Below are 15727 nucleotides of genomic sequence, written 5' to 3' on the forward strand. Positions count from 1 at the left end.
GATTCCATTCTATTCCATTCCATTCCATTCCATTCCATTCCATTCCATTCCATTCCATTCCATTCCATTCCATTCCATTCCATTCCATTCCATTCCATTCCATTCCATTCCATTCCATGGAATTCCATTCCATTCCATTCCATTCCATTCCATTCCATTCCATTCCATTCCATTCCATTCCATTCCATTCCATTCCATTCCATTGAATTCCATTCCATTCCATTCCATTGAATTCCATTCCATTCCATTCCATTCCATTCCATTCCATTCCATTCCATTCCATTCCATTGAATTCCATTCCATTCCATTCCATTCCATTCCATTCCATTCCATTCCATTCCATTCCATTCCATTCCATTCCATTCCATTCCATTCCATTCCATTCCATTCCATTGAATTCCATTCCATTCCATTCCATTCCATTCAATTCCGTTCCATTCCATTCCATTCCATTCCATTCCATTCCATTGATTCCATTCCATTCCATTCCATTCCATTCCATTCTACTCGGGTTGATTCATTCCATTCCATTCCATTCCATTCGATTCCATTCCATTCCATTCGATTCCATTCCATTCCATTCGATTCCATTCCATTCCATTCCATTCCATTCCGATTCCATTCCATTCCATTCCATTCCATTCCATTCCATTCCATTCCATTCCATTCCATTCCATTCCATTCCATTCCATTCCATTCCATTCGATTCCATTCGATTCCATTCGATTCCATTCCGATTCCATTCCGATTCCATTGCATTCCATTCCATTCCATTCCATTCCATTCTATTTTCCATTCCATTCCATTCCATTCCATTCCATTCCATTCCATTCCATTCCATTTGAATTCCATTCCATTCCATTCCATTCCATTCCATTCCATTCCATTCCATTCCATTCCATTCCATTCCATTCCATTCCATTCCATTCCATTCCATTCCATTCCATTCCGTTCCTCGGGTTCCGTTCCATTCCATTCCATTCCATTCCATTCCGTTCCATTCCATTGATTCCATTCCATTCCATTCCATTCCATTCCATTCCATTCCATTCCATTCCATTCCATTCCATTCCATTCCATTCCATTCCACTCCATTCCATTCCATTCCATTCCATTCCATTCCATTCCATTCCATTCCATTCCATTCCATTCCATTCCATTCCATTCCATTGAATTCCATTCCATTCCATTCCATTCCATTCCATTCCATTCCATTCCATTCCATTCCATTCCATTCCATTCCATTCCATTCTTCCATTTCCATTCCATTCCATTCCATTCCATTCCATTCCATTCCATTCCATTCCATTCCATTCCATTCCATTCCATTCCATTCCATTCCATTCCATTCCATTCCATTCCATTCCATTCCATTCCATTCCATTCCATTCCATTCCATTCCATTCCGTTCCATTCCATTCCATTCCATTCCATTCCATTCCATTCCATTCCATTCCATTCCATTCCATTCCATTCCGTTCATTCATTCCATTCCATTCCATTCCATTCCATTCCATTCCATTCCATTCCATTCCATTCCGATTCCATGAATTCCATTCCATTCCATTCCATTCCATTCCGTTCCATTCCATTCCATTCCATTCCATTCCATTCCATTCCATTCCATTCCATTCCATTATTCCATTCCATTCCATTCCATTCCATTCCATTCCATTCCATTCCATTCCCATTCCATTCCATTCCATTCCATTCCATTCCATTCCATTCCATTCCATTCCATTCCATTCCATTCCATTCCATTCCATTCCATTCCATTCCATTCCATTCCATTCCATTCCATTCCATTCCATTCCATTCCATTCCATTCCCATTCCATTCCATTCCATTCCATTCCATTCCATTCCATTCCATTCCATTCCATTGAATTCCATTCCATTCCATTCCATTCCATTCCATTCCATTCCATTCCATTGCATTCCATTCCATTCCATTCCATTCCATTCCATTCCATTCCATTCCATTCCATTCCATTCCATTCATTAGGGTCCATTCCATTCCATTCCATTCCATTCCATTCCATTCTATTCGGGTCCATTCCATTCCATTCCATTCCATTCCATTCCATTCCATTCCGTTCCATTCCATTCTACTCCATTCCATTCCATTCCATTCCATTCCATTCTCCGGTACATTCCATTCCATTCCATTCCATTCCATTCCATTCCATTCCATTCCATTCCATTCCATTCCATTCCATTCCATTCCATTCCATTCCATTCCCGTTCCATTCCATTCCATTCCATTCCATTCCGTTCCACTTTCCATTCCATTCCATTCCATTCCATTCCATTCCATTCCATTCCATTCCATTCCATTCCATTACTCCATTCCATTCCATTCCATTCCCGTTCCATTCCATTCCATTCCATTCCATTCCGTTCCATTCCATTCCGTTCCATTCCATTCCATTCCATTCCATTCCGTTCCCGGTTCCATTCCATTCCATTCCATTCCATTCCATTCCATTCCATTCCATTCCATTCCGTTCTCCTCCATTCCATTCCATTCCATTCCATTCCATTCCATTCCATTCCATTCCATTCCATTCCATTCCATTCCATTCCATTCCATTCCGTTCTGCTCGGGTACATTCCATTCCATTCCATTCCATTCCATTCCATTCCATTCCATTCCATTCCATTCCGTCTACTCGGGTCCATTCCATTCCATTCCATTCCATTCCATTCCATTCCATTCCATTCCATTCCATTCCATTCCATTCCATTCCATTCCATTCCATTCCATTCCATTCCATTCCATTCCATTCCATTCCATTCCATTCCATTCCATTCCATTCGATTCCATTCCATTCCATTCCATTCCATTCCATTCCATTCCATTCCATTCCATTCCATTCCATTCCATTCCATTCCATTCCATTCCATTCCATTCCATTCCATTCCATTCCATTCCATTCCATTCCATTCCATTCCATTCCATTCCATTCCATTCCATAATTCCATTCCATTCCATTCCATTCCATTCCATTCCATTCCATTCCATTCCATTCCATTCCATTCCATTCCATTCCATTCCATTCCATTCCATTCCATTCCATTCCATTCCATTCCATTCCATTCCATTCCATTCCATTCCATTCCATTCCATTCCATTCCATTCCATTCCATTCCATTCCATTCCATTCCATTCCGTTCTACTCGGGTTGATTCCATTCTATTCCATTCCATTCCATTCCATTCCATTCCATTCCATTCGATTCCATTCCATTCCATTCCATTCCATTCCATTCCATTCCATTCCATTCCATTCCATTCCATTCCATTCCATTCCATTCCATTCCATTCCATTCCATTCCATTCCATTCCATTCCATTCCATTCCATTCCATTCCATTCCATTCCATTCCATTCCATTCCATTCCATCCATTCCATTCCATTCCATTCCATTCCATTCCATTCCATTCCATTCATTCCATTCCATTCCATTCCATTCCATTCCATTCCATTCCATTCCATTCCATTCCATTCCATTCCATTCCATTCCATTCCATTCCATTCCATTCCATTCCATTCCATTCCATTCCATTCCGTTCTACTCGGGTTGATTCCATTCTATTCCATTCCATTCCATTCGATCCCATTTGATTCCATTCGATTCCATTCAATTCCATTCGATTCCATTCCATTCCACTCCATTCCATTCCATTGAATTCCATTCCATTCCATTCCATTCCATTCCATGGAATTCCATTCCATTCCATTCCATTCCATTCCATTCCATAGAATTCCATTCCATTCCATTCCATTCCATTGAATTCCGTTCCATTCCATTCCATTCCGTTCCGTTCCGTTCCGTTCCGTTCCGTTCCGTTGCGTTCCGTTCCGTTCCGTTGTGTTCCGTTCCGTTCTACTCGGGTTGATTCCATTCTATTCCATTCCATTCCAATCCATTCCATTCCATTCCATTGAATTCCATTCCATTCCATTCCATTCCATTCCATTCCATTCCATTCCATTGAATTCCATTCCATTCCATTCCATTCCATGGAATTCCGTTCCATTCCATTCCATTCCGTTCCGTTCCGTCCCGTTCCGTTCCGTTCCGTTCCGTTGCGTTCCGTTCCGTTCTACTCGGGTTGATTCCATTCTATTCCATTCCATTCCATTCGATTCCATTCGATTCCATTCGATTCCACTCCATTCCATTCCATAGAATTCCATTCCATTCCATTCCATTCCATGGAATTCCATTCCATTCCATTCCATTCCATTGAATTCCATTCCATTCCATTCCATTCCATTGAATTCCATTCCATTCCATTCCATTCCATTCCATTCCATTCCATTCCATTCCATTCCATTCCATTCCATTCCGTTCCATTCCATTCTACTGGTGTCCATTCCATTCCATTCCATTCCATTCCATTCCATTCCATTCCATTCCATTCCATTCCTTTCCATTCCATTGCATTCCATTGCATTCCATTCCATTCCATTCCATTCCATTCCATTCCATTCCACTCCACTCCACTCCACTCCACTCCATTCCACTCCACTCCACTCCGGTACATTCCATTCCATTCCATTCCATTCCATTCCATTCCATTCCGTGCTTCTCGGGTACATTCCGTTCCGTTCCATTCCATTCCATTCCATTCCATTCCGTTCCAGTGCACTCTACTCCACTCCACTCCACTCCACTCCACTCCGGTACATTCCATTCCATTCCATTCCATTCCATTCCATTCCATTTCCATTCCATTCCATTTCCATTCCCGTTCCATTTCCATTCCCGTTTCTTTTCCATTCCCGTTCCATTTCCATTCCAGTTCCATTACCATTCCCGTTCCATTTCCATTCCCGATCCATTTCCATTCCCGTTCCATTTCCATTCCCGTTCCATTTCCATTCCCGTTCCGTTACCATTCCCGTTCCATTTCCGTTCCCGTTCCGTTTCCGTTCCCGTTCCATTTCCGTTCTCGTTCCGTTTCCGTTCCCGTTCCATTTCCATTCCCGTTCCATTTCCGTTCCCGTTCCATTTCCATTCCCGTTCCATTTCCATTCCCTTTCCATTTCCATTTCATTCCATTCCGTTCTGCTCGGGTACATTCCATTCCATTCCATTGCATTCCATTCCGTTCTGCTCCTGTCCATTCCATTCCATTCCATTCCGTTCCATTCCGTTCTACTCGGGTAGATTCCATTCCATTCCATTCCATTCCATTCCATTCCATTCCATTCCATTCCATTCCATTCCATTCTACTGGTGTCCATTCCATTCCATTCCATTCCATTCCATTCCATTCCATTCCATTCCATTGCATTCCATTCCATTCCATTCCATTCCATTCCGTTCCGTTCTACTCGGTTACATTCCATTCAATTCCATTCCATTCCGTTCTACTCGGGTAGATTCCATTCCATTCCATTCCATTCCTTTCCATTCCATTGCATTCCATTGCATTGCATTGCACTCAATTCCATTCCATTCCATTCCATTCCATTCCATTCCATTCCATTCCATTTCATTCCGTTCCGTTCAACTCGGTTACATTCCATTCAATTACATTCCATTCCGTTCTACTCGGTTACATTCCATTCCATTCCATTCCATTCCATTCCAATCCATTCCATTCCATTCCATTCCGTTCTACTCGGGTACATTGCATTCCATTCCATTCCATTCCATTCCATTCCATTCCATTCCATTCCATTCCATTCCATTCCATTCCGTTCTACTTTGGTACATTCCATTCCATTCCATTCCATTCCATTCCATTACATTCCATTCCATTCCATTCCGTTCTACTCGGGTTGATTCCATTCTATTCCATTCCATTCCATTCCATTCCATTCCATTCCATTCCATTCCATTCCATTCCATTCCATTGAATTCCATTCCATTCCATTCCATTCCATTGAATTCCATTCCATTCCATTCCATTCCATTCCATTCCATTCCATTCCATTGAATTCCATTCCATTCCATTCCATTCCATTCCATTCCATTCCATTCCATTCTACTGGTGTCCATTCCATTCCATTCCATTCCATTCCATTCCATTCCATTCCATTCCTTTCCATTCCATTGCATTCCATTGCATTCCATTCCATTCCATTCCATTCCATTCCACTCCACTCCACTCCACTCCACTCCATTCCACTCCACTCCACTCCGGTACATTCCATTCCATTCCATTCCATTCCATTCCATTCCGTGCTTCTCAGGTACATTCCGTTCCGTTCCATTCCATTCCATTCCATTCCATTCCATTCCGTTCCAGTGCACTCTACTCCACTCCACTCCACTCCACTCCACTCCGGTACATTCCATTCCATTCCATTCCATTCCATTCCATTCCATTTCCATTCCCATTCCATTTCCATTCCCGTTCCATTTCCATTCCCGTTTCTTTTCCATTCCCGTTCCATTTCCATTCCAGTTCCATTACCATTCCCGTTCCATTTCCATTCCCGATCCATTTCCATTCCCGTTCCTTTTCCATTCCCGTTCCATTTCCATTCCCGTTCCGTTACCATTCCCGTTCCATTTCCGTTCCCGTTCCGTTTCCGTTCCCGTTCCATTTCCGTTCTCGTTCCGTTTCCGTTCCCGTTCCATTTCCATTCCCGTTCCATTTCCGTTCCCGTTCCATTTCCATTCCCGTTCCATTTCCATTCCCTTTCCATTTCCATTTCATTCCATTCCGTTCTGCTCGGGTACATTCCATTCCATTCCATTGCATTCCATTCCGTTCTGCTCCTGTCCATTCCATTCCATTCCATTCCGTTCCATTCCGTTCTACTCGGGTAGATTCCATTCCATTCCATTCCATTCCATTCCATTCCATTCCATTCTACTGGTGTCCATTCCATTCCATTCCATTCCATTCCATTCCATTCCATTGCATTCCATTCCATTCCATTCCATTCCGTTCCGTTCTACTCGGTTACATTCCATTCAATTCCATTCCATTCCGTTCTACTCGGGTAGATTCCATTCCATTCCATTCCATTCCTTTCCATTCCATTGCATTCCATTGCATTGCATTGCACTCAATTCCATTCCATTCCATTCCATTCCATTCCATTCCATTCCATTCCATTCCATTCCATTCCATTCCGTTCCGTTCAACTCGGTTACATTCCATTCAATTACATTCCATTCCGTTCTACTCGGTTACATTCCATTCCATTCCATTCCATTCCATTCCAATCCATTCCATTCCATTCCATTCCGTTCTACTCGTGTACATTCCATTCCATTCCATTCCACTCCATTCCATTCCATTCCATTCCATTCCATTCCGTTCTACTTTGGTAGATTCCATTCCATTCCATTCCATTCCATTCCATTCCATTCCATTCCATTCCATTCCGTTCTACTCAGGTTGATTCCATTCTATTCCATTCCATTCCATTTCATTCCATTCCATTCCATTCCATTCCATTCCATTCCATTCCATTCCATTGAATTCCATTCCATTCCATTCCATTCCATGGAATTCCATTCCATTCCATTCCATTCCATGGAATTCCATTCCATTCCATTCCATTCCATGGAATTCCATTCCATTCCATTCCATTTCCATTCCATTCCATTCCATTCCATTCCATTCCATTCCATTCCATTCCATTCCATTCCATTCCATTCCATTCCATTCCATTCCATTCCATTCCATTCCATTCCATTCCATTCCATTCCATTCCATTCCATTCCATTCCATTCCATTCCATTCCATTCCATTCCATTCCATTCCATTCCATTCCATTCCATTCCATTCCATTCCATTCCATTCCATTCCATTCCATTCCATTCCATTCCATTCCATTCCATTCCATTCCATTCCATTCCATTCTATTCCATTCCATTCCATTCCATTCCATTCGATTCCATTCGATTCCATTCAATTCCATTCCATTCCATTCCATTCCATTCCATTCCATTCCATTCCATTCCATTCCATTCCATTCCATTCCATTCCATTCCATTCCATTCCATTCCATTCCATTCCATTCCATTCCATTCCATTCCATTCCATTCCATTCCATTCCGTTCCATTCCGTTCCATTCCGTTCCGTTCCGTTCCGTTCCGTTCCGTTCCGTTCCGTTCCGTTCCGTTCCGTTCCATCTACTCGGGTTGATTCCATTCTATTCCATTCCATTCCAATCCATTCCATTCCATTCCATCGAATTCCATTCCATTCCATTCCATTCCATTCCATTCCATTCCATTCCATTGAATTCCATTCCATTCCATTCCATTCCATGGAATTCCGTTCCATTCCATTCCATTCCGTTCCGTTCCGTCCCGTTCCGTTCCGTTCCGTTCCGTTGCGTTCCGCTCCGTTCTACTCGGGTTGATTCCATTCTATTCCATTCCATTCCATTCGATTCCATTCGATTCCATTCGATTCCACTCCATTCCATTCCATAGAATTCCATTCCATTCCATTCCATTCCATGGAATTCCATTCCATTCCATTCCATTCCATTGAATTCCATTCCATTCCATTCCATTCCATTGAATTCCATTCCATTCCATTCCATTCCATTCCATTCCATTCCATTCCATTCCATTCCATTCCGTTCCATTCCATTCTACTGTTGTCCATTCCATTCCATTCCATTCCATTCCATTCCATTCCATTCCATTCCATTCCATTCCATTCCATTTGCATTCCATTCCATTCCATTCCATTCCATTCCATTCCATTCCATTCCATTCCATTCCATTCCACTCCACACCACTCCAGTCCACTCCATTCCACTCCACTCCATTCCGGTACATTCCATTCCATTCCATTCCATTCCATTCCATTACGTGCTTCTCAGGTACATTCCGTTCCGTTCCATTCCATTCCATTCCATTCCATTCCGTTCCAGTGCACTCTACTCCACTCCACTCCACTCCACTCCGGTACATTCCATTCCATTCCATTCCATTCCATTCCATTCCATTCCATTTCCATTCCCATTCCATTTCCATTCCCGTTCCATTTCCATTCCCGTTTCTTTTCCATTCCCGTTCCATTTCCATTCCAGTTCCATTACCATTCCCGTTCCATTTCCATTCCCGATCCATTTCCATTCCCGTTCCATTTCCATTCCCGTTCCATTTCCATTCCCGTTCCGTTACCATTCCCGTTCCATTTCCGTTCCCGTTCCGTTTCCGTTCCCGTTCCATTTCCGTTCTCGTTCCGTTTCCGTTCCCGTTCCATTTCCATTCCCGTTTCAATTGCGTTCCCGTTCCATTTCCATTCCCGTTCCATTTCCATTCCCTTTCCATTTCCATTTCATTCCATTCCGTTCTGCTCGGGTACATTCCATTCCATTCCATTGCATTCCATTCCGTTCTGCTCCTGTCCATTCCATTCCATTCCATTCCGTTCCATTCCGTTCTACTCGGGTAGATTCCATTCCATTCCATTCCATTCCATTCCATTCCATTCCATTCTACTGGTGTCCATTCCATTCCATTCCATTCCATTCCATTCCATTCCATTCCATTCCATTCCATTGCATTCCATTCCATTCCATTCCATTCCATTCCGTTCCGTTCTACTCGGTTACATTCCATTCAATTCCATTCCATTCCGTTCTACTCGGGTAGATTCCATTCCATTCCATTCCATTCCTTTCCATTCCATTGCATTCCATTGCATTGCATTGCACTCAATTCCATTCCATTCCATTCCATTCCATTCCATTCCATTCCATTCCATTCCATTTCATTCCGTTCCGTTCAACCCGGTTACATTCCATTCAATTACATTCCATTCCGTTCTACTCGGATACATTCCATTCCATTCCATTCCATTCCATTCCAATCCATTCCATTCCATTCCATTCCGTTCTACTCGGGTACATTGCATTCCATTCCATTCCATTCCATTCCATTCCATTCCATTCCATTCCATTCCATTCCATTCCATTCCATTCCGTTCTACTTTGGTACATTCCATTCCATTCCATTCCATTCCATTCCATTACATTCCATTCCATTCCATTCCGTTCTACTCGGGTTGATTCCATTCTATTCCATTCCATTCCATTCCATTCCATTCCATTCCATTCCATTCCATTCCATTCCATTCCATTCCGTGGAATTCCATTCCATTCCATTCCATTCCATTGAATTCCATTCCATTCCATTCCATTCCATTCCATTCCATTCCATTCCATTGAATTCCATTCCATTCCATTCCATTCCATTCCATTCCATTCCATTCCATTCTACTGGTGTCCATTCCATTCCATTCCATTCCATTCCATTCCATTCCATTCCATTCCTTTCCATTCCATTGCATTCCATTGCATTCCATTCCATTCCATTCCATTCCATTCCACTCCACTCCACTCCACTCCACTCCATTCCACTCCACTCCACTCCGGTACATTCCATTCCATTCCATTCCATTCCATTCCATTCCGTGCTTCTCGGGTACATTCCGTTCCGTTCCATTCCATTCCATTCCATTCCATTCCATTCCGTTCCAGTGCACTCTACTCCACTCCACTCCACTCCACTCCACTCCGGTACATTCCATTCCATTCCATTCCATTCCATTCCATTCCATTTCCATTCCATTCCATTTCCATTCCCGTTCCATTTCCATTCCCGTTTCTTTTCCATTCCCGTTCCATTTCCATTCCAGTTCCATTCCATTCCCGTTCCATTTCCATTCCCGATCCATTTCCATTCCCGTTCCATTTCCATTCCCGTTCCATTTCCATTCCCGTTCCGTTACCATTCCCGTTCCATTTCCGTTCCCGTTCCGTTTCCGTTCCCGTTCCATTTCCGTTCTCGTTCCGTTTCCGTTCCCGTTCCATTTCCATTCCCGTTCCATTTCCGTTCCCGTTCCATTTCCATTCCCGTTCCATTTCCATTCCCTTTCCATTTCCATTCCATTCCATTCCGTTCTGCTCGGGTACATTCCATTCCATTCCATTGCATTCCATTCCGTTCTGCTCCTGTCCATTCCATTCCATTCCATTCCATTCCGTTCCGTTCCGTTTCCATTCCATTCCATTCCATTCCATTCCATTCCATTCCATTCCATTCCATTCCATTCCATTCCATTCCATTCCATTCCATTCCATTCCATTCCATTCCATTCCATTCCATTCCATTCCATTCCATTCAATTCCATTCCATTCCATTCCATTCCATTCCATTCCATTCCATTCCATTCCATTCCATTCCATTCCATTCCATTGCATTCCATTCCATTCCATTCCATTCCATTCCATTCCATTCCATTCCATTCCATTCCATTCCATTCCGTTCCGTTCAACTCGGTTACATTCCATTCAATTCCATTCCATTCCGTTCTACTCGGTTACATTCCATTCCATTCCATTCCATTCCATTCCAATCCATTCCATTCCATTACATTCCGTTCTACTCGTGTACATTCCATTCCATTCCATTCCACTCCATTCCATTCCATTCCATTCCATTCCATTCCGTTCTACATTCCATTCCATTCCATTCCATTCCATTCCATTCCATTCCATTCCATTCCATTCCATTCCGTTCTACTCAGGTTGATTCCATTCTATTCCATTCCATTCCATTTCATTCCATTCCATTCCATTCCATTCCATTCCAATCCATTCCATTCCATTGAATTCCATTCCATTCCATTCCATTCCATGGAATTCCATTCCATTCCATTCCATTCCATGGAATTCCATTCCATTCCATTCCATGGAATTCCATTCCATTCCATTCCATTCCATGGAATTCCATTCCATTCCATTCCATGGAATTCCATTCCATTCCATTCCATTCCATGGAATTCCATTCCATTCCATTCCATTCCATGGATTTCCATTCCATTCCATTCCATTCCATTCCATTCCATTCCATTGAATTCCATTCCGTTCCATTCCATTCCATTGAATTCCATTCCATTCCATTCCATTCCATTCCATTCCATTCCATTCCATTGAATTCCATTCCATTCCATTCCATTCCATTCCATTCCATCCCATTCCATTCCATTCCATTCCATTCCGTTCTACTCGGGTTGATTCCATTCTATTCCATTCCATTCCATTCGATCCCATTTGATTCCATTCGATTCCATTCAATTCCATTCGATTCCATTCCATTCCACTCCATTCCATTCCATTGAATTCCATTCCATTCCATTCCATTCCATTCCATTCCATTCCATTCCATTCCATAGAATTCCATTCCATTCCATTCCATTCCATTGAATTCCGTTCCATTCCATTCCATTCCGTTCCGTTCCGTTCCGTTCCGTTCCGTTGCGTTCCGTTCCGTTCCGTTGTGTTCCGTTCCGTTCTACTCGGGTTGATTCCATTCTATTCCATTCCATTCCAATCCATTCTATTCCATTCCATTGAATTCCATTCCATTCCATTCCATTCCATTCCATTCCATTCCATTCCATTGAATTCCATTCCATTCCATTCCATTCCATGGAATTCCGTTCCATTCCATTCCATTCCGTTCCGTTCCGTCCCGTTCCGTTCCGTTCCGTTCCGTTGCGTTCCGTTCCGTTCTACTCGGGTTGATTCCATTCTATTCCATTCCATTCCATTCGATTCCATTCGATTCCATTCGATTCCACTCCATTCCATTCCATAGAATTCCATTCCATTCCATTCCATTCCATGGAATTCCATTCCATTCCATTCCATTCCATTGAATTCCATTCCATTCCATTCCATTCCATTGAATTCCATTCCATTCCATTCCATTCCATTCCATTCCATTCCATTCCATTCCATTCCATTCCGTTCCATTCCATTCTACTGTTGTCCATTCCATTCCATTCCATTCCATTCCATTCCATTCCATTCCATTCCATTCCATTCCATTGCATTCCATTGCATTCCATTCCATTCCATTCCATTCCATTCCATTCCATTCCATTCCACTCCACTCCACTCCAGTCCACTCCATTCCACTCCACTCCATTCCGGTACATTCCATTCCATTCCATTCCATTCCATTCCATTACGTGCTTCTCAGGTACATTCCGTTCCGTTCCATTCCATTCCATTCCATTCCATTCCATTCCGTTCCAGTGCACTCTACTCCACTCCACTCCACTCCACTCCGGTACATTCCATTCCATTCCATTCCATTCCATTCCATTCCATTCCATTCCATTTCCATTCCCATTCCATTTCCATTCCCGTTCCATTTCCATTCCCGTTTCTTTTCCATTCCCGTTCCATTTCCATTCCCGTTCCATTACCATTCCCGTTCCATTTCCATTCCCGATCCATTTCCATTCCCGTTCCTTTTCCATTCCCGTTCCATTTCCATTCCCGTTCCGTTACCATTCCCGTTCCATTTCCGTTCCCGTTCCGTTTCCGTTCCCGTTCCATTTCCGTTCTCGTTCCGTTTCCGTTCCCGTTCCATTTCCATTCCCGTTCCAATTGCGTTCCCGTTCCATTTCCATTCCCGTTCCATTTCCATTCCCTTTCCATTTCCATTTCATTCCATTCCGTTCTGCTCGGGTACATTCCATTCCATTCCATTGCATTCCATTCCGTTCTGCTCCTGTCCATTCCATTCCATTCCATTCCGTTCCATTCCGTTCTACTCGGGTAGATTCCATTCCATTCCATTCCATTCCATTCCATTCCATTCCATTCCATTCCATTCCATTCCATTCCATTCCATTCCATTCCATTCCATTCCATTCCATTCCATTCCATTCCATTCCATTGCATTCCATTCCATTCCATTCCATTCCATTCCGTTCCGTTCTACTCGGTTACATTCCATTCAATTCCATTCCATTCCGTTCTACTCGGGTAGATTCCATTCCATTCCATTCCATTCCATTCCTTTCCATTCCATTGCATTCCATTGCATTCCATTGCACTCCATTCCATTCCATTCCATTCCATTCCATTCCATTCCATTCCATTCCGTTCCGTTCAACTCGGTTACATTCCATTCAATTACATTCCATTCCGTTCTACTCGGTTCCATTCCATTCCATTCCATTCCATTCCAATCCATTCCATTCCATTACATTCCGTTCTACTCGGGTACATTCCATTCCATTCCATTCCATTCCATTCCATTCCATTCCATTCCATTCCATTCCATTCCATTCCATTCCATTCCGTTCATTCCATTCCATTCCATTCCATTCCATTCCATTCCATTCCATTACATTCCATTCCATTCCATTCCGTTCTACTCGGGTTGATTCCATTCTATTCCATTCCATTCCATTCCATTCCATTCCATTCCATTCCATTCCATTCCATTCCATTCCATTCCATTCCATTCCATTCCATGGAATTCCATTCCATTCCATTCCATTCCATTGAATTCCATTCCATTCCATTCCATTCCATTCCATTCCATTCCATTCCATTCCATTCCATTCCATTCCATTCCATTCCATTCCATTCCATTCCATTGAATTCCATTCCATTCCATTCCATTCCATTGAATTCCATTCCATTCCATTCCATTCCATTCCATTCCATTCCATTCCATTCCATTCCATTCCATTGAATTCCGTTCCATTCCATTCCATTCCATTCCATTCCATTCCATTCCATTCCATTCCAATTCCATTCCATTCCATTCCATTCCATTCCATTCCATTCCATTCCGTTCCATTCCATTCCATTCAATTCCCGTTCCATTCCATTCCATTCCATTCCATTCCATTCCATTCCATTCCATTCCATTCCATTCCATTCCATTCCATTCCATTCCATTCCATTCCATTCCATTCCATTCCATTCCATTCCATTCCATTCCATTCCATTCCATTCCATTCGATTCCATTCCATTCCATTCCATTCCATTCCATTCCATTCCATTCCATTCCATTCCATTCCCATTCCATTCCATTCCATCATTCCATTCCATTCCATTCCATTCCATTCCATTCCATTCCATTCCTCCATTCCATTCCATTCCATTCCATTCCATTCCATTCCATTCCATTCCATTCCATTCCATTCCATTCCGTTCCATTCCATTCCATTCCGTTCCATTCCGTTTTCCATTCCGATTGATTCCATTCCATTCCATTCCATTCCATTCCATTCCATTCCATTCCATTCCATTCCATTCCATTCCATTCCATTCCATTCCATTCCATTCCATTCCATTCCATTCCATTCCATTCCATTCCGTTCTACTCGGGTTGATTCCATTCCATTCCATTCCATTCCATTCTATTCCATTCCATTCCATTCGATTCCATTCAATTCCATTCCATTCCATTCCATTCCATTCCATTCCATTCCATTCCATTCCATTCCATTCCATTCCATTCCATTCCATTCCATTCCATTCCATTCCATTCCATTCCATTCCATTCCATTCCATTCCATTCCATTCCATTCCATTCCATTCCATTCCATTCCATTCCATTCCATTCCATTCCATTCCATTCCATTCCATTCCATTCCATTCCATTCCATTCCATTCCATTCCATTCCGTTCTATTCCGTTCCATTCCATTCCATTCCATTCCATTCCATTCCATTCCATTCCATTCCATTCCATTCCATTCCATTCCATTCCATTCCATTCCATTCCATTCCATTCCATTGAATTCCATTCCATTCCATTCCATTCCATTCCATTCCGTTCCATTCCATTCCATTCCATTCCGTTCCGTTCCGTTCCGTTCCGTTCCGTTCCGTTCCGTTCCGCTCCGTTCTACTCGGGTTGATTCCATTCTATTCCATTCCATTCCATTCGATTCCATTCGATTCCATTCGA

The sequence above is a fragment of the Gorilla gorilla genome, chromosome 18, assembly GCF_029281585.2.
Source record: "Gorilla gorilla gorilla isolate KB3781 chromosome 18, NHGRI_mGorGor1-v2.1_pri, whole genome shotgun sequence".
NCBI lineage: Eukaryota > Metazoa > Chordata > Mammalia > Primates > Hominidae > Gorilla > Gorilla gorilla.